The following is a 24482-nucleotide window of genomic DNA, read 5'->3' on the forward strand; positions in this document are numbered from 1 at the left end:
AATGGCAGCTGAAGGGCCATTCTCAATTGGGAAAATTCATTTACATCTGTGGTAAACTTTATTTTGTTGAAAAGTTACACTAGTGTTTTACCACCAGATGAAAAAAAAAAAGATAGGCATCATTTTTAAATTAATGTATTTAAAATAAAGTACAGAGAAAAACATATATATATATCAGGCTTTGTTTTGAATGTAATCTTTTATCCCCAATCGTTAACATAAAGATCTTGTGCTATAACTTTTAAAGCCATGCAAATAAGAGTGCTAAACTGTGGACTTAAAAGTAGGTGTGTAAATATTTTTAATCATTATTATTTGGAAAATAAAATATAACAACCACATAAAAAGAAACCAATATGCTATTTTCTTAACTTGTTGAATATTGGGAGATATTTACATTTTTGAAGTAAACTTTAAAATTATGAAAAAATTTGGATGGACTATGTATCAAGTACACAATATCCTGTATAAATGATGAGGGTAACCACGTTTACTAGATATTAACATTCAGTAGAGTAAATTGATTAAACATCAGAGAAGGAATTGTTACTTCAATCTCATTCAGTAATGGCCTAGACTTCAACTTGAATGTGTAAATGGTTCTGTATTTAAATTATGGTAAACTTGATTATTTCAAACTCAGCAATAGCAAAAACAACGTTGCCTAGGGATTATTGATTAGAAAACTATGTTTAATGAAGTACATACAAGTTATATATCCATCCTTATAGGACAGACAAGCAACACAAATATTTCATAATCAATTCTTTTTTTTTTACTTTTTTTATTAATTAAAGAAAAAAGAGAAATTAACACAACATTTAGAAATCATTCCATTCTACATATGCAATCAGTAATTCTTAACATCATCACATAGATGTATGATCATCATTTCTTAGTACATTTGCATCGATTTAGGAAAAGAACTAGCAAAACAACAGAAAAAGATATAGAATGTTAATATAGAGAAAAAATAAAAATAATAAAAAAAGACACAAACAAACAAATAAATAAACAAAAAAAACTATAGCTCAGATGCAGCTTCATTCAGTGTTTTAACATAATTACATTACAATTAGGTATTATTGTGCTGTCCATTTTTGAGTTTTGAGTCCTGTTGCACAGTCTATATCCCTTCAGCTCCAATTACCCATTATCTTACCCTGTTTCTAACTCCTGCTGGTCTCTGTTACCAATGACATATTCCAAGTTTATTCTCGAATGTCGGTTCACATCAGTGGGACCATACAGTATTTGTCCTTTAGTTTTTGGCTAGACTCACTCAGCATAATGTTCTCTAGGTCCATCCATGTTATTACGTGCTTCATAAGTTTATTCTGTCTTAAAGCTGCATAATATTCCATCGTATGTATATACCACGGTTTGTTTAGCCACTCTTCTGTTGATGGACATTTTGGCTGTTTTCATCTCTTTGCAATTGTAAATAATGCTGCTATAAACATTGGTGTGCAAATGTCCATTTGTGTTTTTGCCCTTAAGTCCTCTGAGTAGATACCTAGCAATGGTATTGCTGGGTCGTATGGCAATTCTATATTCAGTTTTTTGAGGAACCGCCAAACTGCCTTCCACAGTGGTTGCACCATTTGACATTCCCACCAACAGTGGATAAGTGTGCCTCTTTCTCCGCATCCTCTCCAGCACTTGTCATTTTCTGTTTTGTTGATAATGGCCATTCTGGTGGGTGTGAGATGATATCTCATTGTGGTTTTGATTTGCATTTCTCTACTGGCCAGGGACATTCAGCATCTCTTCATGTGCCTTTTGGCCATTTGTATTTCCTCTTCTGAGAGGTGTCTGTTCAAGTCTTTTTCCCATTTTGTAATTGGGTTGGCTGTCTTTTTGTTGTTTTTTAATGTTCCTTTATTCAAACTAGAAAGGACTATCAGAAAATTATTCATGCAACAATCTATTCTATACAATCTAATTTCTCTTTTAATATTTCAAAAGTAGCTGCTTTAATTAGGTGTCAGTTAAAAAATCACAGCAGGTTTTCTAAGCATGGATGAATTTAAATACCTACCCAAGACTTTTCATTCCAAACACCCTATCAGGTCAGTTTATCTGATGTTCTTGGGCCTACAGCTAGTATATGTAAGTAACAAAACTAAATAGCAATAAAACAGAAACACTTTCCTCTTTGAATTTTTTATTTGAAAGCAACCCAGAAGCTTTATTTTATCTCTTCAAAGGGACTGACCATATTGAGTCTTTAAGACAAAATATATACAATTTTTTTTAATAATACTAAAATTAAATTAACATTACAGGATTCATCATCCAATATCCAATGACTGCCGCCAATCTATACTGCAAAGTCAAACATGAAGCATGAAATGCCATAGAGTATAATTTCAGGACAAAAATGATTAAATACAATCAGTGGTTCTTAATGCCCCATAAGTTACAGATTTCTTGGGTCAACCCAAAAAAGGTTGTTCAGCTTATAATTAACTTAAAGAATGAGATGAATATTTTATCCCTTCTTAAAATGTATTTTGCATTCCAGTTCCTAATATCAGGGAGATCATTCCCTGGTACCAGTTTTAGATTAGGACAGTCCATACTATTGTATCTCAGACTATTGAGGAGGGATCCAGAGCTCCCTGCTGCTGTGGTGGTGGTGGTGGAGGTGGTGTGTGTGTACCTTGTAAAACGGTATCTTTTTTTTCAATTTCATTTTCATAGATTATATTTCCTCAACAAGAAGCCCTCCCACAGACCATTTTAAACTGGACTGTTGGCACAAAATTGAGCAGCCGTCATATAATAGACTTTATTTGTGGCAAGATCAACTCTGCTGTGTTTGGATTTGACCCACAAAATGTAAATATGGTATGCATGAATAACAGGACACTTTTTCCTGAAAACCTTTTCAATGTTTTGAATTATTCCAGTTCAGGCATTCATCAAATCATCTTCTGATTTTTCAAGCAACCAAAGGGTCACTTTATCAAGAATATGAACTACTAGGAATATAAAATTATCATGAAATTGTATGCATGAAACAATTTATCACTGATGCATGCTAAGTAAAAGCCAATGGTATTTAGGGAGAACCCTTTAGTGCTTGAGAAAGTACAGAAACTTTAAGTAAGGATATAAGTTGCTTAGAATTATAAAATTTTATTTTATAATATAATAGATTTAATCAAAGCATAAATTCAAGATGCAAGAAATATCACCATTCTTTATCATTTATGCATCAAGCTGATTTTGAATCTGCTCCCCCAATTTTGCAGCCAGGCAGGAGTTTAAACTCCATTTATTATTGCAGTCAGATAGCATGTTGTCAATTTGATCCAAAAGTTATTTATTTTTCCTTTCACTCTTTTCATACATCTGTATCAGAAGTTATTAGACAATAAATAATTCTATATCAGAACTGTTTTAGTTATTGGGTATACAATGATAAACCAGACAGGCATATTCTTGACATCATGAGATTAAGTTATATGGTAAGATTAACATTGAATAAGCAACTATTGTCATAAAAGTTGTTTTGAGCATCTGTTCTGATAATAAACTACTATATATGAGAGTTTGCTAATCATGGGGTTGAAACATAATGAGAGAACATGGTGGAAGTGTAAGGGTTGGGATGGAAAAGGAAGTTATTTCAGTGGAGCAGATATTATGTAATTGAGAGTTTGAGAACATTTACAAGATTAGACGGCATTATTCAGCCCTGAGTGACTATTATGATGAAGGAGGAACAGCAAGGATTTAATCTAGATGTTGTTAGAGGAGAATAGGCACTTATTCTTAATACAATAGTTGTGGCCTGGATGTACACAGATTCCATGAGACAGCAGGTGGCCTCCATCTTATATTTTCATTAAACAATGCCGTCATGGTCTGAAATTGCCATTTGTACTACAGCAAATCTTTTTCAAAAGTATATTTTCCCTCTGCTTCTTTAAGAGCATATTGCTCTTCATATGTCAATTATAGAATGAAAAAACAGAAAAACACTGAATAAAACAGATTCCCTAGAAGTTCTATGACCTGCAGATATTTGCACAGATCTTACTTGGTCTTCCTTGTTTGTCCACATTTGTATAGGTAGAATTCGTCCCTTGCTGTATAACTGAAAGGCAGGTTGATTAACTCAGCTTCTAACCGTATGTAAACATCTAGTTTACTGGTTTGGACTATCGTTCAGCAAACATTCATTCCCCTCTTACTGTGGGGTAAAGCATGATTTCCCATGCTTTTGGTGCTGGACTTGAGTACTTGACTTTGGTCAATAGAATGATAGTGGCTGCAATTTGAGAAAAGGGTTTAAGAGGTTTTGGTTTGGCCCTCGAGCTATAGTGAGCTGTCCAGAGAACACACCCTAACTGGCTTCTGCAATTTCAGTCCCATCCCAAATACCTGAACACTGACCTGAAACCAATTTACAGCCTGGAACTAAACCAGCTAAACTTCTGCCAAAGCAGAACTGCCCAGCTGAGCCGATTTTAGATTAGCCTTACAGCAATCTGCAAGACCTTTGAGTATCCATGTTTGATGTTGAGTTTGGGGTTGCTTTGTTTTGCAAGCATTATTGTGGTGATAACAGACTAATTAGTCTAGCAATGATTCATTTGTTGGGTCTGTAAATATGGGTGATGTTCTTTTTCCAGCCCCTTATCTTCTGATGTTGAAGAGAGAATTTTTCCTGGATCCTGATTGCAGCTTGATTAGCATAGCATATATGCTCCATAAGTGGAAAAATGCTTTTATTTTTTAGAGGTAGTGTTTGAATCCTATATTATGCTGTGTGTCAGCTTCTGGGGCATCAGTTCTTTATTAAAGGCTCAGCAAACTCACCTGGGCATCAAGAGAAGCAATCAGGGAAAAAATAATAATAAAGCAACTGACTTTGGAATCAAAGAATTGGGTATTTCAAACTAAGTTGTAAATAAATAAATTTCCCAGGGATAATAGTGGTGTACAAAACATTGCCCCTATTCTTATAGAGCTCATCACATACATTCAATGTGTATTCTTAAGTCAGTTATCTTCTCTACGCTTTAATTTCCTTATCTGTAAAATGGGTGCAGTAATATTTACCTTTCAAGGTGGCTCTAAAAACTAAATGACATGGTGCAGCAAAATCATTAGCCAGACAACACATTTATGTGACAAATATTTCTATAGCCCATAATATGTATGGCACTGAGATAAGTGCTTTATAAAGATTCACTCTATCCTCCTAACAGCCATTTGAGGTGAGTTATTCTTACCCTCTTACCCCCATTTTATAAACAAAGCCTAGACACATTAAAAAAAAAAATGACCATTGTCACGTGACTAATAAGCAGCAGAGCCAAATTTCAAAGTCAGACAGTCTGGTGGCAGAAAATATGCATTTAACACCCACACTACATGGATTCACATGGTCTGCTCTCAGCAAGGCAGCTTTTATTATTTAATTGGTCTAATGAGATCGCCAAGCTAAAGCCTCAAAGATTTTTGCCATCTAGTTCACGCCATCCATAAAACCACTTTATTTCTTGTCTTATATTTAACTGTCTTCCCCAAACTAGAATGTAAGCCCCCGTGAGAGAAAACCAAACAATGAATCCCCAAAACCTAGAATGATGCCTGACTGATAACAGCCAATAACTTTTTAAAACATGGAAAATTGTAACTCTCACACCCTAAGTGCAGCATTCCCAAGCCTTGCCCAAACTCACGTACCAGGACACTGATCTCCACAATCCACCCCCCCACCTTATGCTCCACGAGGCTTTGTGGGGAGTGGTAGTTGCCAGTGGATGTAGCCAGACAGGAAAGGATGGGGACTGCAGGGTGACTTGTCTGCTATTCTGTAAACCTGCTTATGCTCAGCAGGAGACACCAAAGCCTGGGTGACGGTGCCAGGCCAGGCCCCAGATGTCAGGGACTGCTGTCCTCTTTCTCAGAAATAAGTTAAGAACATGTTTCATTTGCCAGTTCTTACTTTGAAACAAATAAATATTTATAAGCATGGCGTGTAGGCCTATATCTGCTCTCCTGCCCTGGGCCTTGCACATGTCGGATGCAGACCAGTAGGGAAGTGGGAGGTTTTTGTTTTAACAAAAGTGTCCATTGGTGTCGCTTGACCGATCTGCTGCTCAGAGGTCTGTGGAGAAAAAGACATGAATCTGTAATGCTAAATCATTTACTCATTCATTAATAAAAACATATAACTATATATCTGTGAATATAAAGTAGTTTTATACCTCAAAATTCCTTGCAATTGTATAAGGCCTGCCTGATATGGGCCACACCAAGGACTACTAACAGTTTAAGGGAGAAACAAAGAGGTTTCAAATCAAACCAGAATTTCAATGAAATGTAAAAAGCTTTTTACATGAACATTTCAATATTTTAAAGCTTTAATCAGAGATCCCCTTGATATACAGTTCATTTTATGTTGTTTTTTCTCACATGGATGGGCAGGCACCAGGAATCGAACCCGGGTCTCCAGCATGGCAGGCAAAAACTCTGCGCGCTGAGCCACTTTGGCCTGCCCTTACACAGTTCATTTTAAATGTTCTGGTAAATAATGTGATAAGTTTAATGCTTTCTCCAAATTTCCAAATTAACACAATGAACATAGTTTAGGTACTAGAAAATACAGCTAATTTAATGTTTAATTTACAAAAAGTTTCCATTTACTTGCACTTGCTCACATAGTTGTTAAGCTATGATTAGCCTCTTAGCCCAGTTGAGTTTTTCATTTAGTTTCAAGTACTTAAGATGAAATAATGCCTGTTAATATTTCTTTCCAGAGTCACCTTGATGTGTATTTGTCATAAAACCCAAAATATTTTTTTTTGGAACCTCTCTTCAAAATATTTTGCATGTCTTGCGTGTAGGACTTTTCAAGGACTTTGAACAACTTTTCACTGTGCTGTAGTGTAGCCAAATTTCCTCTATCAATGTAGTGGTCCACAGGTGGGGGCAGGGGAGGAGACAGGTGGTATTAGTGAGAACTATCTAGAGATGCCTTTCTACATAACTATAAGGCATGCAGAGCTTAGTACATAGATATCTTACTTGCAAAAATATCTATCAGAGGTTGAAACTTCATAATTTAAAAGGATTCTTCGTTATCAAAAAGGAGCATGGGTCTCATCAAAGAAGCATCTTCTGCTGTATGTATTGACAGATATTCAAATCATTGTATAGGAAGAATCCGCAATATGAATTGTTCTAGATCACTGCAGCTATAGCTTCTGTAAAAAATTAATACAAAATGAAAGTAAATTAAAATGGTAAAATGGAAATTTGCATAGCTGCTTTTATTATCTTTGTTTAATTGGAGAAACAGCTAAACAAGCAGAATGTCTTATTCAACTACGCTATTTTGAAACCCAAGTTTCACTTCTACTGGTTTCCTGAAGTCTTTCAGCCATTAATGCAGACAGAATACTGGTTCAGAATACCGAAATAGGAGATTGAAGATGTGGGCCGGGTAGTTCACCAATTTCAATGTATTCAAACTTCATGAAGTCCACCTTGCTCACATCATATATTAATTGACCTATGTTGAATTATGCATTGAAGGTGCTTTTCTTTATAAACCTGCTGACTAAAGATGATCTCTGCTTTAACTTTCCAAGAGAAAGGGAAGAGCAGTTGAGCCCTTGCAGGAAAAGTATCCCTCCCTGGGCTCTCTGAAGCCTGTGAAGGTTGTCACACAGCCGCTGGAGTTCTTAAGCATAGGCCAGGAGTTGTAAGTAATATTTTCAAGTTCTCTTAGAGTGGAATCCCTGACCCCCTCTCATAACATATAAAGAAGGCCATAATTTGATTTTAGTCCTTTAGATTTCAAGCATATTTTCAGGAACTTATGTTCTGAGAAATAAAGAAATACTTTTACTTTTAACCATGTGAACTAGCTGTTATAAATTCTCTGAATCCATTTTTTCTCCAATAAAATGATGATAATACGGCTCATTCTACTTACCTGACAAAATGATCATGCAGATTAAATCAGATAGGAACTATCTTTGAAAATTGCAAATAACTATCCAAATATGAGGCACAGTATTTTAATGAAATCAGCTATAAGATGCTATTCAATTTCTCCTAAACTTCTCTGACTGTAGTGAACAAACTGTAGAGTTCTATAATTTCTATTATTTTTTACAGCAAATAATCTGGAGTAAATAAATCATTATTTAGAAAGGAGTATTTTAAATATACTTTACCACCTTTCATGTTCTTACTAATGGACCTTAAAAACATGTTTGGTGCATCTATAAAGGAAACGCATTTGTGCTTATACTGCTAACTGATAAATGGGCTTTCTCCCACCACCACCCCCCACCCCCACCCCCACCCCCCACCACCCCCACCCCCACCCCCACCCCCCACCACCCCCACCCCCACCCCCCACCACCCCCACCCCCCACCCCCCACCACCCCCACCCCCACCCCCGCACACACACACAAAATAGGAGCTTGGAGAAGGAAACCAGAAAGAATGGCGAGAGATGAGATAACACCTGCTCTTCCAGCCAGATAGCTCAAATAACTCTTAGTGATCCATGGGGTTCTAGATATTTCGGATTCAATGCCTACTCGATATTGAAGTAACTTGCTATTATCAGCATAGTAGTTTTTATCTTTTCCAGAATGAGGAAATGCATTGTATTTAGCAGAGCAGATTCAGAGCCTGAAAGGCTCTTTTTTCAACCTTTGCCATAATGTGCATTATCAATTCCCAGACATCTGATCATTTTCTTATCAGCCTGCATGTCAATATACTGTAGTCATCACAACTATGTGAATGAGAGCTCTTTGATCTTGGGCAATTTATCAACCTCTCTGTGGCCCTGTTTCTTCATCTTTAATGGAAGTGATAATAGAATCTATCTCATATGCTCATGGTGAGAATTGAAGGAAAAAACATGTGAACAACGGCTAAGTGCTATGCAAGCATTAGCTATCATTATTAGTGTCTCTGTTCTCTTATGCATTAACAGTGGAAACCAAATTGAGAGCAAACTATACAGCCCAGACACTTTCTACAGGGTAATGTGTGTATCTTAGAGCTGGCTTGAACACAAGGAAATCATCCTGGGGGAAAGTGAAGGATGGTCTACACCTAGAAAGATCTATTCATCCCCCAGTGCATTTCAACCAAATTCTACCTGAACAGTGAAAACTGGGCTTACTAAGATCCCAGAGGACATAGGGAAGCTTATTAGATCATGTTTTCTTTAGACTGGGACAAATGCTTATGAGTAAAGTGAGAAGAGAAATCCTCTAACACTTATGTTTCTTTGGGGTTATTAGTTTTCACTCCCTGTTTTGGAAGGTTTCAAGTAATTTTTTTTTTATATGACTGCCTCAAGTAAGTAAGAAATTTCAAACGTGTTTTTATTTTATTTTATTAATTTAAGGCATATCAGTATGTTAAAGAACTTTGTGCTTATGATTTTGGAAGTCTTGTTCAGAAACTGAAAGACTACAAACAGGTAAATTTTTAAATAGTAAATAAGAGAGCTCATAATTTTTGAAGGATACAAAATGTTTCCACTACATGTTTATACCCAAACTCTCCCACATTTTGTTGCTGTAACCATTTCACTTTCTAAACACAGAAACACTCTAAACACAGAGTTCAGCAGAGGTGCTTTTTGAACGCCTGGGCATGCGAGCGGGCTCCTCGGGCTTAGCTCCTTATCATTCCCCACAACCACAGGGCTCCTCTTTGTTTTCAGAGAGGGCAAATTCTATCCTAAAAACATTCACTTAAAATTTCAGAGATAGGTAATAGATTATACGTTACTGGGGGCCAGGGGAAGGGCAGAAAGAGGGAAGCTATAGTTTAATAGGTGCAGTTTCTGTTTGAGGTGATGAAAAAGTTAGAGTAAAGGATGGTAGTGGTGATAGCAAAGGATTTTGAATGTAGTTAATATCAGTGAATTGTGTACTTGAAGGGGGTTAAAATGGGAAATTTTGAGTTGAATATATGTGGCTATAATTAAAAGATGAAAAAATTAAACTTTTTTTTAAAATCATGTCACATTATCTAATGCTGCTTTCAAAGTAGAATTACATGTGCTATTCCTTTCTTCCACTATTTTCCTTTCGCCCATTACCCCCCGGTGTAGTGCGAAGACCTTGAGAGTGAGGACGGCAGGGAGGTCTGGTCTAAAGGACAGCACGACTAACCCCAGGGCGCTAACGTTCTACTCCCGCAGATCTCTACCCTCCGTCACGTACAGATGCTACCTTAACACAGTCATTTAGATTTACCTTTGGCCGTAAAGCACCTTGGGATATTTATTATGAAATCACCAATATAATGAAGAATATCTCATAATTCTAACTTTTTGTTTGTTTGTTTTTGGCCTGGACAGGCTCCAGAAATCGAACCCTGGTCTCCGGCATGGCAGGCGAGAATTCTGCCTGAGGAGCCACAGTTGCACCACCCCTTAATTCTAGATCTTATTCTTAAATTTATTTTCTTTGGGGCAGGCTACGGTGGCTCCGCAGGCAGAGTGGTCGCCTGCCATGCTGGAAAACCGGGCGTCGATTCCCGGTGCCTTCCCATGCACAAGTAAATAAATAAATTTATTTTCTTTGAGAGTGGTCACACTGATTTCTTCTCTTTCACAACAGATTTAATAAAGATTCTTTGAAATAGATCCATGGAAATTAATCATTTTCCTCAACCATGCACTTGTGTGATTTTTAGGACTCATTGCAAATGTTGACTGCAAATTGCCTTTTTGTCAAATTCTCAACAACCGAATCATGCTGATTCTACCTTCTGAGTAACTCCAATTTGTCTACTTGCCCCACTATTATTGCACTCGTCCTACCCAAGCCACTGTAGCTATTGATAAAAAAAAGAACCCAAACTTCTTCCTCCACCTCTATTTATAGAGCCTTCCACTCAATTCCTTATGAATATCAAAGTGATCTTATTCAAATGCCAATCCTATAATGTAGTTCCTTTCTTTAAACCCCTTTTTTTGTTGCCATTCACTGTAATTAGGATAGAAAGTAAATTCTTTATGTAACCTGAAGATCCTCAAAACTTCTTGAACTTTGTGGTCACCAAAATAGCTGTGTCGGCATGCACACACAAACACAAACACTTGAGACTCTATCTTCCAAAACTACAAGAAAATTAACCTCCCCAGTATTTCTGAGGATCAATGAAGGTTAGGTGAGAACAGGGAGGAAGTTTTTTTTTTTATTTACTGTGGAGAGAAAGTTGTTATTTTTTTAAATTACTCATTCTAAATTCTTTTGTCTTGTTTTTCTGCTTCACGCCCACAGGTTCTATATTTTTCAGCATTTCTTTGACTCAAGTGTGGTCCTGTTGATATTCGTTCCATAAAGCACTGGCAACTAAAAGGCTGTTATGTCAACAAAAAGATAGTTTAATACAATTTTAGAGCTCACAGAGAATAATTACTTTATAAGAGAAGCTTGCATATAAGACATTATGGTTTCACCAGCCATGGCCTACTCAGGAAAAAAATCTTCAGGCTTCTGTTTTCACTGTTAAAAGCACTTGGTCACTTCATTATTCCTCTGAATCCAGCAGGCATTTCATCTCCAGTATTGCCACTATCAGGGGACAATTTTCAGACTAGGTTTATTTTATTATGTAAGGCATTTTAATTGTCTTTTGTCTAAATACCCCTTTGTTTAGATCGACCCCTCCACCATTTTTTCTTTCATAACAGATTTTCTTAAACACAATGGCAATCCACCACTGAAAGGAATTTCATTTTTTGACCTATAAGATCTGGAAGAAATTTAGTCACTTATTTTTAAGCAGACTTCTTGAGTTATTACTGTCATATAATAAAGTGTACACCTCTAAATTATACAATTTAATAAATTTTGACATATGAATGTACATGTGAAACCATCACAACAATCAAGAGAATGAACATATCCATCACTCCCAATGAATTTCCTTGTGCCTCTTTGTCATTCCTCTGTTGCCTATTCCAAACTTGCTCATTGCTAGGTGTGGTAGTTAGATTCAGTTGTCAACTTGGCCAGGTGAAGGTGCCTGGATCTATTGCTGACATTAGCCAATGGCGTGTGAACCTCATCTGTTGATTACATCTGCAGTCGGCTAACAGGCACGCCTGCTGCAATGAATGATGTTTGATTTAATCAGCTGGTGCTTAAATAAGAGAGGTCAACATAGCACAGCCCAAGCAGCTCAGCCCAGGCCTTTGGAGACGCAGAAAGGAATCACCCCGGGGAAAGTTGTTGGAACCCAGAGGCCTAGAGAGAAGGCCAGCAGAGACCATGCTGAGCCTTCCCATGTAAGAAAGAACCTCAGTTGAAAGTTAGCTGCCTTTCCTCTAAAGAACTAACAAAATAAATCCCCTTTTATTAAAAGCCAATCTGTCTCTGGTGTGTTGCATTCCAGCAGCTAGCAAACTAGAACATTAGGAAAACCCTGATCAACAGAAATCACTGTTTTCTATCACTATAGATTAGTCTGCCTTTTCCAGAACATTAAAAAAAAATGGAGTCATATAGTAGGTATTCTTTTTTATCTTGCTTCTTTTACTTAGCATAATCATTTTGAGATTCTTCCATGCTATAGCAATAATTTACTCCTCTTTATTGCTGGGTAGTAGTCCATTGGATGGATTTACCACAGTTTGTCTATAATTTCCTGTTGGTAGATACTTCGGCAGTTTCCAATTTGAGGCTATTACAATTAAAGCTTTAATAAAAATTCTAAAGATAAAGCAGTTGTTTTAATTTCCTATGCTGCTCAAGCAAATATCATGCAATGGATCGGCTTAAAAAAATAGGAATGTATTAGCTTACAGTTTTCAGGCTAAAAGAAAATCCAAATCAAGGTATTATCAAGGTAATGCTTCTTCTCTCAGACTCTGGCATTCTGGGGCTGGCTGCTGGCGATTCTTGGCCCTTAACTTGTCACATGGCAATGTACATGGCGACTGTCCAGGCCTCTCCCTTCTCTTCTGGGTCCCCATGATTCCAGTTTGTAATTCCTGTGGTTTTCTCTCCAACTGTCTGAATTTCACTCTGCTTATAAAGGATTTCAGTAATAGGATTAAGACCCTCCTGATTGTTCTAGGCCACACTTTAAAGTAACCTCATCAAAAGGTCCTACTTAAAATGGGGTTCACACTCACAGGAATGGATTAGATTTAACAACATGCTTTTTCAGGGTACATACAGCTTCAAAACACCCTAGTAGTCTTAGGAGAAAAAAAAGCAGTCTGGATCAGAGATTGCAGAGCTGAGGTTATGTAGAGAGGTGAGCAGGGAAAAAATACAGATTAGTGTTGTAGACAAGGAATCAGCAAACTTTTTATTGTGAAGGGTTGGAGAATAAAAAATTTAGGTTTTGCAGGCCATATGATCACTGTCATAACCACTCAAATCTATCATTGTAATGTAAGAGCACTGTGCTGGTCTGAATCTGTGGTGGACCCCAGAAAAGCCATGCCCTTTGATCCTCATTCAGCTGGGTGGGAGCATTTTGATTGTTTCCATGAAGATATGACTCACCCAATTGTGGGTGCTAACTTTTGATTACATGATTTCCATGGAGGTGTGTCTCCACCCACTGAAGGTGGAGTTGCTTACTGGAATCCTTTAAAAGAGGAAACATTTTGGAGAAAGTCCCTTTTGGTAGAGCCACATGAAAGCCAGCAGACGCCGCCACGTTTGCCATGTGCCCTTCCAGCTGAGAGAGAAACATTGAACGTCGTTGGCCTTCTTGAACCAAGGTATCTTTCCTCGGATGCCTTAAATTGGACATGTCTATAGACTTGTTTTAATTGGGACATTTTATTGGCCTTAGATCTGTAAATTAGCAAATCATTAAATTCCCCTTGTTAAAAGCCATTCCATTTCGGTATATAGCATTCTGGCAGCTAGCAAACTAGAACAAGCAGTTACATCTAAACAAATAGGCATAGACATGTGACATTTATTTATGGACACTGAAATCTGAATTTCATATATTTTTTTGTGATTCTTCTTTTGATTTTTTTTCTAACCATTTAGAAATGGAAACAGATTTCTTAGCTCACAGGCCCTTCAAAAACAGGTGGTGGTCCAAACTTTTCCCTTGGGCTATTAGTCTGCCAACCCATTATCTAGAGGTAGATTGCTAGTTAAAGTGAAAACAACAGCCATTATGGATTTGTGAAATATGTAAGTCTTCCCTAGAGAGCCCTCAGATCCTTTCATATGTTCCCAGGGGTAATCCACCTCCTGACACTGTCCATATGTTCATAGGGAAGGATAAAGAAAAGGAAAGAGAGAAGGAAGAGAGGAGAATATTTGAGTCAAAAAAGACAGGGAATGGGCAAAGGCAGTAGAATTGAGGGCTGCTAAGAAAAGAACCTGATCACAGCTTTTGCACCTCTCACAAACTGAATTTATATTTTTTTCCTCCTTTGCAGATATGCTTTTATTTTTTTTTGCATGGGCAGGCACCAGGAATTGAACCCAGGTCTCCAGCATGGCAGGTGAGATATCTGCCCATTGAGCCACGATGGCCTACCCTGCAGATATGCTTTTAGAATACTTCAGGAAGTTCCTTCAGGTTATCAGCAATGGTAGATCTCACTATGGGAATGTAAGTGTCCAAGGTCTGTAGGGTAGGCTCAAAGATGGTAACTCTGATGAAATTCCTCAATGAACTCTCAGGAGAGGCTGTCTGGACAACCGTGAGAGTGTAAGAATCCAAAATCCTTAGGGCAGGCTGTGAAGCTGGTGACTCCAGTGAAAAGTCTGGATGAACTTCACAGGTGAGGCTCACCGGTGAAGCAGGAAGAGTGACTGTCTCTTCTGAATCCTCCTTTAAAGCCTTCTGGTGATTAGATTAAGCATCACTCATTGCAAAAGACACCCCCTTTAGCTGATTACAAATGCAAGCAGCTGTGGATACAGCCAATGTAATCATGATTTAAGTCCATGAAATGTCCTCATGGCAAAAGACAGGCCAGAACTTTCCTGACCACACAACTGGGCACCACTACCTGGCCAAGTTGACACATGAACCTGACCATGACAAAGCCTAACCAGGGATGTTAAGGATTTTTACACAGAAAATTACAAAAAAAATGCTAAAAGAAATAAAAAGTGACCTACATAGATGGAAAGATATTTCATGCTCATGGATAGGAAGATTGAAATTGTCGAAATGTCAATTCTACCCAAACATATCTATAGATTCAATGCAATACCAATAAAAATCCCAACAATCTACTTTGAAGACTTGGAAAAGCTGGTTATCAAATTTATACGGAAGGGAAAGAGACCCCAAATAGCTAAAGATATCCTTAAAAAGAAGAGTAAACTGGGAGGTCTATCACTTCCTGACTTTAAACTTACTATAAAGTTACAGGGGTCAAAAGAACATGGCACAAAGATAGAAGGACTGACCAGTGGAATAGAATTGAGAGTGCAGAGATTGACCACCAAATTTATGGATATTTGATCTTTGATAAACCCCCCAAATATACTGAATTTGGACAGGATAGTCTTTTCAATAAATGGACATGGGAGAACTGGATTTCAATAGCCAAAAGAATAAAAGAGAATCCCTAACTTACACTCTATAAGTGTAATGTAAGAGCTAGAACTATAAAACTTCTAGAAAAAAAATGTAGGGAAGCATCTTCAAGATCTAGTAATAGGAGGTAGCTTCTTAAACTTTGCACTTAAAGTATAAGCTGCAAAAGAAAAACTAGATAAATGGAACTCCTTAAGATCAAGAGCTTCTGTGCCTCAAAGGACTTTGTTAAAAAGGTGAAGAGGCAGTCAGCTCAATGGGAGAACATATATTTGGAAGCCAAATATCGGATTAAGGCTTGATATCCTGTGTATATAAAGAAATTATACAGCTTAACAACAAAAGAACAAACAATCCAATTATAAAATGGGCAGAGGATAGAATAGACACATTTCTGATGAGCAAATACAAATGGCTAAAAAGCACATGAAGAGCTGCTCATTTTCATTGGCTATAAGGGAAATGCAAATTAAGATGACAATGAGATATCACCTCACGCCTATAAGAATGACTGCTATTAAACAAACAGGAAACTATAAATGTTGGAGAGGATGCCGAGAAATTGGAACACTTATTCACTGTTGGTGGGAATGTAAAATGGTTCGGCTGCTGTGGAAGTCAGTTTGGCAATTCTTCAGAAAACTAAATATCAAGCTGCCCTATGAACTGGCAATACCAAAATTTGGTATATACCCAGAAGAGTTGAGGGCAGTGACATGAACAGACATTTGACACTGATGTTCATAGCAGCACTATTCACAATTGCCAAGAGATAGAAACAATCCAGGTGATCATCAATAGAAGAGTGGATAAACAAAATGTGATAAATACATACAATGGAATATTATGCAGCATTTATGTCCCAAAATATGTCCTGAAACATATTACAGCATGGATGAACCTTGGGTACATAATGCTGAGTGAAATAAGACACACAAAAGGACAGATACTGTATGATTCTGTTATTATGACTCTGATAAAGCCGCCAGTGTTTTGGAGCTAGAAAGAAAAATCTGAGATGAGGGCATGGCAGCCCATGACAAACTGTGGGGACTGTTCTGTAGATGCTTGTTGAAGTGTGCTTTGAAAGTTATTACTTTTTTATTTCCTTTCTTTGTGTGTGTGTGTATATATATATATATGTGTGTGTTATATATATGTATTATATTTTACAACAAAAAGAACAGTTTAAAAAGAACTATAGGTATCTATAGTAATATTAGATAAAATGAATTCCTGAAATCAAAAATTTGAAAATTTTTAGTAACATAGTTCACTACTGTAGCAAATATGATATTGTAATAACTTTTCACTTGATATTTTGAAAACACACACAGTTTTGATAGTTCAAATGGTGTTTAAAATAGTGTTCAGTATTTAGAATTTAGGAAACTCTTTTATCTATATCTGTTCTAGTTTGCTAGCTGCTGGAATGCAATATACCAGGAATGGCTTTTAACAAGGGGAATTTAATGAGTTGCTAGTTTACGGTTCTAAGGCCGAGAAAATGTCCCAATTAAAACAAGTCTATAGAAATGTCCAATCAAAGGGCATCCAGGGAAAGATACCTTGGTTCAAGAAGGCTGATGAAGTTCAGGGTTTCTCTCTCAGCTGGAAGGGCACATGGTGAACACAGCATCATCTGCTAGCTTTCTCTCCTGGCTTCCAGTTTCATGAAGCTCCCCAGGAGGTGATTTCCTTCTTCATCTCCAAAGCTCACTGGCTGGTGGACTCTCTGCTTCATGGTGCTGCAGCATTCTCTGCTCTCTCTCTGAGTCTCCTTTCCTGGAAGCCCAGAATTTTCTAGGACATCAATCTCTGGTTTCTTTGTATCTAAGAGTTCAGTTCTCAGCTTATCTCTTTCCTGTCGCATTTCACTATAAGCTGCAAGGAGAAACCAAACTGCACTTTCGACATTTAATTTGGAAATCTTTTCTGCTAAATATCCAAGCTTATGGTTTTTAAAATCTACCTTCCAGCCAAAGCTACTAGTCAATTTTGCCAGATTATCTGCCATTTTAAAACAAGGCTCACTTTCCTTCCAGTTTTCAATAACACATGCCTCATTTCTGTCTAGAGCCTGGTCAGAGGTATCTTTAGAGTCCATGTTTCTACCAACAGTCTCTTCAAAGCATTCTAGGCCTTCTCTATCAAGCTTCTCACAACTCCTCCAGATTCTTCCCTTTAGCCATTTAAAAAGCCATTCCAACATGTTTGGTATTTGCAAACTGCAGCAGCAGCAATATCTATAGATTTTTTTCCTTCCTTGCTTTAATTTTAAATTGGTTTATAAAACATATTGTAAAAAAAATGCACAGACTAAGAACAAAAAGGATTAAAGACCCACCTATTTAAAAAGTTCAAACACTCGAGCTTTCTTTGCTTTCCTTTTTATCCCCTTCTTCTCACACACCAAGTGAAATATAGTAGAAAGTTCTCAGGACTGTGCTCTGGTTATGATCGAGCTACTAAATAGCTCTGTGCTTTTGGAGCAGATCACCTCACCTCTCCCTAGGTCTCCATTGCATCTTTTGTAATAGAATGTTGGGGCTAGATGATTCCTAAGGGTAATTTAATTTCTGTCCTAAAATTTTTTGATAAATCAACCCCATACAAATTAAATTTGATTTTGCAAATGAAGTTGCTAGCCTAAAAAATACAAAGCGCCCATATTTTTTCTAGATGCTAGAAATATTCATTTCATGGGTTCTCCTTGAACATTAGCAAGAAAGAAGCAAAAGAAAGAGTTGAGATATGGCCAAGAAAATGATTATCTTCTCTATTAACTGCCTATGGTTTCTATTTCTTGGTCTTGGAGACGCAATCATTATCAAATGAGAATTCTTGATTCTTTAAAAAAATTTTTTTTTAATTCTGTGGTGGCCCACTGGTAAACAATAAGGAATTTTGAATAGAAGAGAAGAGTGTGAAAGCTATACAGGGTAAAGGAAGATAATGAGGAGAAGGTAGATAATTTGCAATTTAATATGCAGAGCTGGTATTTTTACCCTTATGACCCACCTCACTATTCAGAATCTTACTGATATATGTGGTGTTTCCTATTTCAGAAGAACTCTAGACCTCATCCCTTTTGAGTAACAAGGGGAATAACAATCTAGTTGGGTCCTGACACCCAAGAATAATTAATACACTTTGGACAAGAATGGAATGTTCCTTTCATTTATAGAACATGTACTGGGGCCACCAATTAGGCTGGCAAAAAGGTGTAAGGAAGGAGAATTTATCTTTTGTAGGAGGTTTATACTTTACACTTCAGAGTGTGCTGGTTTGAAACTGTTGTATACTCCAGAAAAGCCATGTTCTTCAAATCCAGTCTTGGCGGGGCAGACCTATTATTGGGTGGGATCTATTCATTAGGCTGTTCGCATGGAGATGTGACCCACTCAATTCAAATGGGACTTAATACTTTTACTGGCATCTTCTATAAAGAGAGCAATAGACAGAAAACACACAGAGAGAACTGAGTGCTGACAAAGAGGGCAGAGAGATGAAATCAGACACAGACGTTTGGAGATGCTAAGAGATGAAACCCAGTCTGCCCCAGAGAAGCTAAAGTAAGGATCCACAGATGCTTAGAGAGAAAGCCACTAGAAACAGGACCTGGGTGAGCCGTTTGAAACCAGACGCTGGAGAGGATAGCAGACATTACCATGTGCCAGAGAAATCCAAGATGCTATTGGCCTTTCTTCAGAGTCCAGGTATCTTTCTCTGGATGCCTTAATTCAGACATTTTCATCACCTTAGGATTGTAAGTTTGTAACTTAATAAAGCCCCTTCGAAAAAAGCCAATTCATTTCTAGTATATTGCATTCTGGCTGCTTAAGCTAACCAAACCACAGAGCCAGGGGAAAAACACAGATTATCCTAAATGTCTCAGCTAAGGCCAGTATGGAGATGATGAAGGTGACCAAAGCTATGGGTTTAATTCTCTGTAGTTGGGTTCAACAGTATTTCCAGCAACTTGAGGCTAAGTGGCTGAGGGTTCGTCATAGAACCATTTATCAGAATCAACTCCAGCTCTCATTTAAGACAAATGAAATGGAGGTCCTAGGACATTGAGACAACTGCCCTAAACAGATAAAGTTTAATTCTCAGCCCAATACTTTTTGTACTGTTTTCTGTACACCATCATTCTCTGCCAAATATTGACTAGTTACTAATTTTATAGTGACTAATTTTATTATTCATCTTATGTATCATGGTTATTTTAAAAAACACCTCAGCTCTTTGTGCCAGATCCACAGCTTTAATTGCCTCTTCAGTGATGCAAATTAAGCAATTTACATGTGTTTCAAAATGGACACATCCCACATGGAAGTTAATATCTCGTTCTTTAATCATGGTCACTCCAGAATGCCAAATTCTGTGGAAGGTACTATCACCATCAACCTGCCCAGGCCAGAAACCTACTTACCCTCAATACATCTACCCCCTTAATCCTTCATATTAAATTAACCACCAAGTTCTGTTGCTTTTACCTGTTAAATGTTTTTCAAATCTGCCATTTTCTTCCATATCATCATCTTTTCTAAAGCACCATTTCACCTGGACTCCTGAAAAAGGACCCTAGCTAGGTTCCCCATTTGCAGCACTCCTCAGATCCACTCTCCACATTCTCATCAGAGTGAGCCTTGTAAAAAGCACATATATCGTCAATTCACTACATGTTTAAAACAATTCAGTGGTTTCGTTTGTTCTTAGGATAAAGCTCCATATCCCAAACATGACCCAAAAGGTCCTCTCTAACCCAGTCTTTGTGAGTCCTACCAGCCTCGCCTTCAGAATTCTGCCTTGAAATGGGAGCTTCATTCATATTATCCTTCTTTTAGCCATTGAAATGACCATTTTCTTACTATTCTAGGGGCTTCACACGTCATTTCCTCTGCTTGGAATATTCGCCCCTAACAAATCAACTTAGTCAAATATTTCCTACTCATTCTGCTTATCCAATATGAATGTTATCTGGTCAAGTGAGCTTCTCTAAACTACCAGTTATGGAGTTTACAGAGTTATGAATCTCCATTACTCTCTTTCATAACACCTGAGAATTCTCCTTTTCATTATACCCCACAATTCTCTCCTACATCACAGTACGATGGGTCATGGATAAAAAAAAGAGTTTTTGTCTGACTAAATACTTTTTGCTGAACTTTTTTCTTTAACATAGGCAGGTACTGGGAATCAAACCCAGGTCTCAGGCATGGCAGGCGAGAATTCTGCCACTGAGCCACCATTGCACCGCTGTTTTTTGTTTAGCTTTTGCTTGCTGACTAGTATACCATGAATTTGGAATTTTGGAGAGGGGCTTTAAGGATGAAAAGCAAAGCTAATTGCTTCTGGGGTGGAAGAAATATCAGAAAGAAGGAAATGACTGCTCTCAGAAGAGATGGAATGTTTTTGGGAAAAGAAAGAATTTGATGTAAAAAAAAAAAAAAGAAAGAATTTGATGTAATTAGAAGAGGCATTTAAAATTTTTTGATTCCTCTACAATATAAAAATCTTCTCAGGTTTCTCACAAACTTCAGTAAAATTCCACTAACTAACTTTCAGAGTTGGAAAGTTGTTTACTTTGTACTGCATGGGCTGGTATTAAGGATGTCCACTATATTCCAGTATATTTAATTATTATATAGCATTTGGAACCAAAAGAACCAGCAGCATCTCAGAGCCATTGCTCACAGTAGAACTGAATCAAGAGTGGATGCTTGACAAGAAATAAGGGCTGTAAAGTACAAGAAAGGGAAACCGAGTCTGCGTGATTTCATACAGGATGTTTCTGGTATGCCACCTCAGAGTCAGAGGAATATAGTGAGAACTTTGTAAGCAGGAATCACCTTTGAGAGAAGGCATTGTTTAAAAAGATATATTTCTCAAGAAGAACCAGCTGTAAGCAGGATTATACGAGGAAATTAAATTGAGAAAAAAATTAAAATTTTGTAATAGTAGCTGAAAATTCAGGTTTAACTCTCTATAAACCTAACACAATGTTTTATGAAATGGGGTCATTTCTAAAACTCAAAAATGTCTTTGCTTGGTTCAGCGTTCTGCCTTGCTTCTCCACCTCAGCAACAATTCTGAAGAAACTGGGCTGCCATGGGGCAAGCCATGAATCAGTCTTTATAACCACCGGTAGAGAGCACAAAACAACAGAGATTAGGTAAATGGGAGAAGATATTAGTACCATGGACAAGGGAAGAATTATTTGAGGTATGTTAAAACTGAAACACCTCAGACATAACAAGTCTCAGATGTGGAGATATGGTAGCAGTAAGAGAGAAAAGGGTTTAATCCTAGGAAATATCTGTGAAGTCAAAACAGCAAAATGTTTTGGAATGTTTAACTCTACTATAAAGAATATTTATGAAGGTGAAGAATTAGGGCCATGGAGCACAAACGGTGGAACCTGGACCAAATGGATCAATTTAGAGTGACTGTGATGTATAGGCAAGAATTGTCCAGCAAGTTGGGCTTCAATAGAACCCAATTTGACTATACAACACTTGACTGTTAATGGAGCTAAATTTTGGAGGCAGACGAGAAGGAAGAAACTGTGGCTGTGCTCAGAGAACAAGGTCTAAAGTGGACATTGATGATTGAATCAGACCAGATTTGGGGATCTTGAAGTGAAATAGATCTGACTCGACTCCCTCAGCTGAGTCCCTCATAAGAAAAGTCCCAGGGTCCAGAATATGTAGATTTTTGACCCCCTATTCAAAGTCCCCTCATGGACAGTCCCAGGCTTAGGTTGGAGACATGGCACCTTGATTAGTTTTCAATGTGTCAAGAGTTGGTCTCAAATGGAATCTCTGTAGGTCCACCCATGTTAACCTCCAGCTCCCTGGAAGTACAAGAAAAATTTGTAAATAATCCTGTGTCTCCCCACACACAAAAAAAATTATTATAGAAAGCTACACATAGTTACTATCAATAGTCTTTCTCCCTTCTTTGTTTCTGCAAGCATTCACTGAATTTTTCTATGTATAAGGCTCTATAAGTAATCCTGGCTATAAAATACATCATAATGCAACAAAAAAAGAAAAAAAACACACACCATAATGTGTGCTTTCTGAATTCATTAAGTCTACAGGGTTTGAGAATTGGGAAATACATGTAAACAAATAATTTCAATACAGTATTATTAGAGATATGCAAGAGGCAGTGTCAAAGAATAATAGTGGTACATAAAAAAAATGACAAGCTCTGCTTAAAGGGAACATGGAAAATTCCATAGCAGCGCTATTTGAAATTGATCATGAAGCAAAACTAGAAGTTTCCCACCCTGAAAATGGACTTGAGTTCATTTTAGTAAAAGGAAACCAGTGAAACAAAAGTGCTGAGCCAAGAAAGGTGACCAAGAACATAGTATTCTCAGAGTCTATTAGTTCAGTATAGATCGGTGATTCTCTAGATAGGGATTTCCCAAAGGTCCATATAGGTGTCAGGGACTGGGGACAAGCGTTATAAGACTGAAGAACTACAACAAATCAAGCGAAATTTTATTCGGCGGGTAACAGAGAGGTCATGAAACGTCTCAGGTTGTTTCAAACTTAACATTCCCAAATCTGGTTCTGGATTTCTCTTCACAGAAGTGTCTGTTTCCTAGTCTTTTCCAACTCATTAAATGTCAAAGTCATTACCTTATTGGATGAACCAGAAATCTGTTCATATTTAGAACAAATGCATCTCATGTGCCTTTGATCACTGTGGTTTCAGCTACCATATTTTCCGTTTGAACTTTTGCCTTTTCCCAGCAATGATACCACCCCCTCTATTTCACTTCTTTCAACAAGAGTGATTAAAAGAGAGAAATATTTTTCATCCTCCTCCTCATCTCACACAACACTTACCCTCACTCTTGGTTCTTCAGTAATTTGTCCTACTTTCAGTTTCTCAAACTACATACGTCTTCCAAGCTCAGGGTTTTAAGACTTGTGCTCTGAAATAATTTTCTCACACTCTTCAAACAGCTAGCACCTTCTCAGCCCTCAGTTCTCATATTTGAATACCACTTCCCCAAAGAGGCATTCTCTGACTATGAAAGACATGCTGGTGTTTTTGCTCCTGTACTCATCATATTGCCCCTATACAAGTATTTGCGTGGGGACTTACTTAATGTTGGTTATAACCCACTACACTGACAACTCCATGAGGACAGGCCGCTTACCTGCTTTAGTCTGGTTTACTCACCACAGTGTCTGGCAAATAGCAGACTCCTAATGAATCCATTAATCGACGAACAAGTTCATATTTTAGAAAAACCATTGGCAGCCATGTGGAAGATATATTAAAGTCGGCAAAGTTTGAGAAAGGGAGAGCATTTAGTTAATATGCACAATAATCTCCTGGAGTGCTTATTTACATAAAGCATTTCATCCCAGGCCCCGTTCCAAGAAATTGTGATCAAGTAGAGCTGGTGTAGAATGCAGGGTTCTAGTTTAAGTACCACCGAGATGATCCAGATACCTGAAACCCAAAGAGTACCTTAGAGAAACACCGAGCTAGGAATCTGATGCCATAAATCGAGCATAATAATGAGGCTCTGAAATGAGCTGGAGCAGCAGGGATGGAAAGGAAGGATTAGTGAAATTAACAGCACTCCCAACTCCCTAGAGTTAAGAATGTTATTGCATATGGTGTAATGGGCCTCTGAAAGACATTCTTCAACTCTATTTCCTCCTCTTTCATTTTCTAAATGCTTCATTTTTGGTTTCACCTCTTTTGTGAAATTTCTATTGATTATCTACAGTAGTAAACAAAATGCAAGGAATGCAGTAGATGAAAAAGTTACATGATTAAACCACAGTAGCCATAAAAACTCAATAGGTTGCAGACTTAAAAGCCGAAAGTGCAAAAGTCCCAAATATTTTGAATGGGTGGAGGGTGTAGAAAGAGGGAGCATTTATTCTGTGAG

General features: G+C 37.5%; 1 protein-coding gene across 2 annotated transcripts in view; it reads right to left on the minus strand.

Moving 5' to 3' along the window:
• RNLS (renalase, FAD dependent amine oxidase) overlaps positions 1 to 24482 on the minus strand; it is a 416087-nt gene that overhangs the window by 370261 nt on the left and 21344 nt on the right. The gene's annotated exons all lie outside the window — the stretch shown is intronic.

This window comes from Tamandua tetradactyla, chromosome 13 (genome assembly GCF_023851605.1).
Source record: "Tamandua tetradactyla isolate mTamTet1 chromosome 13, mTamTet1.pri, whole genome shotgun sequence".
Lineage (NCBI taxonomy): Eukaryota > Metazoa > Chordata > Mammalia > Pilosa > Myrmecophagidae > Tamandua > Tamandua tetradactyla.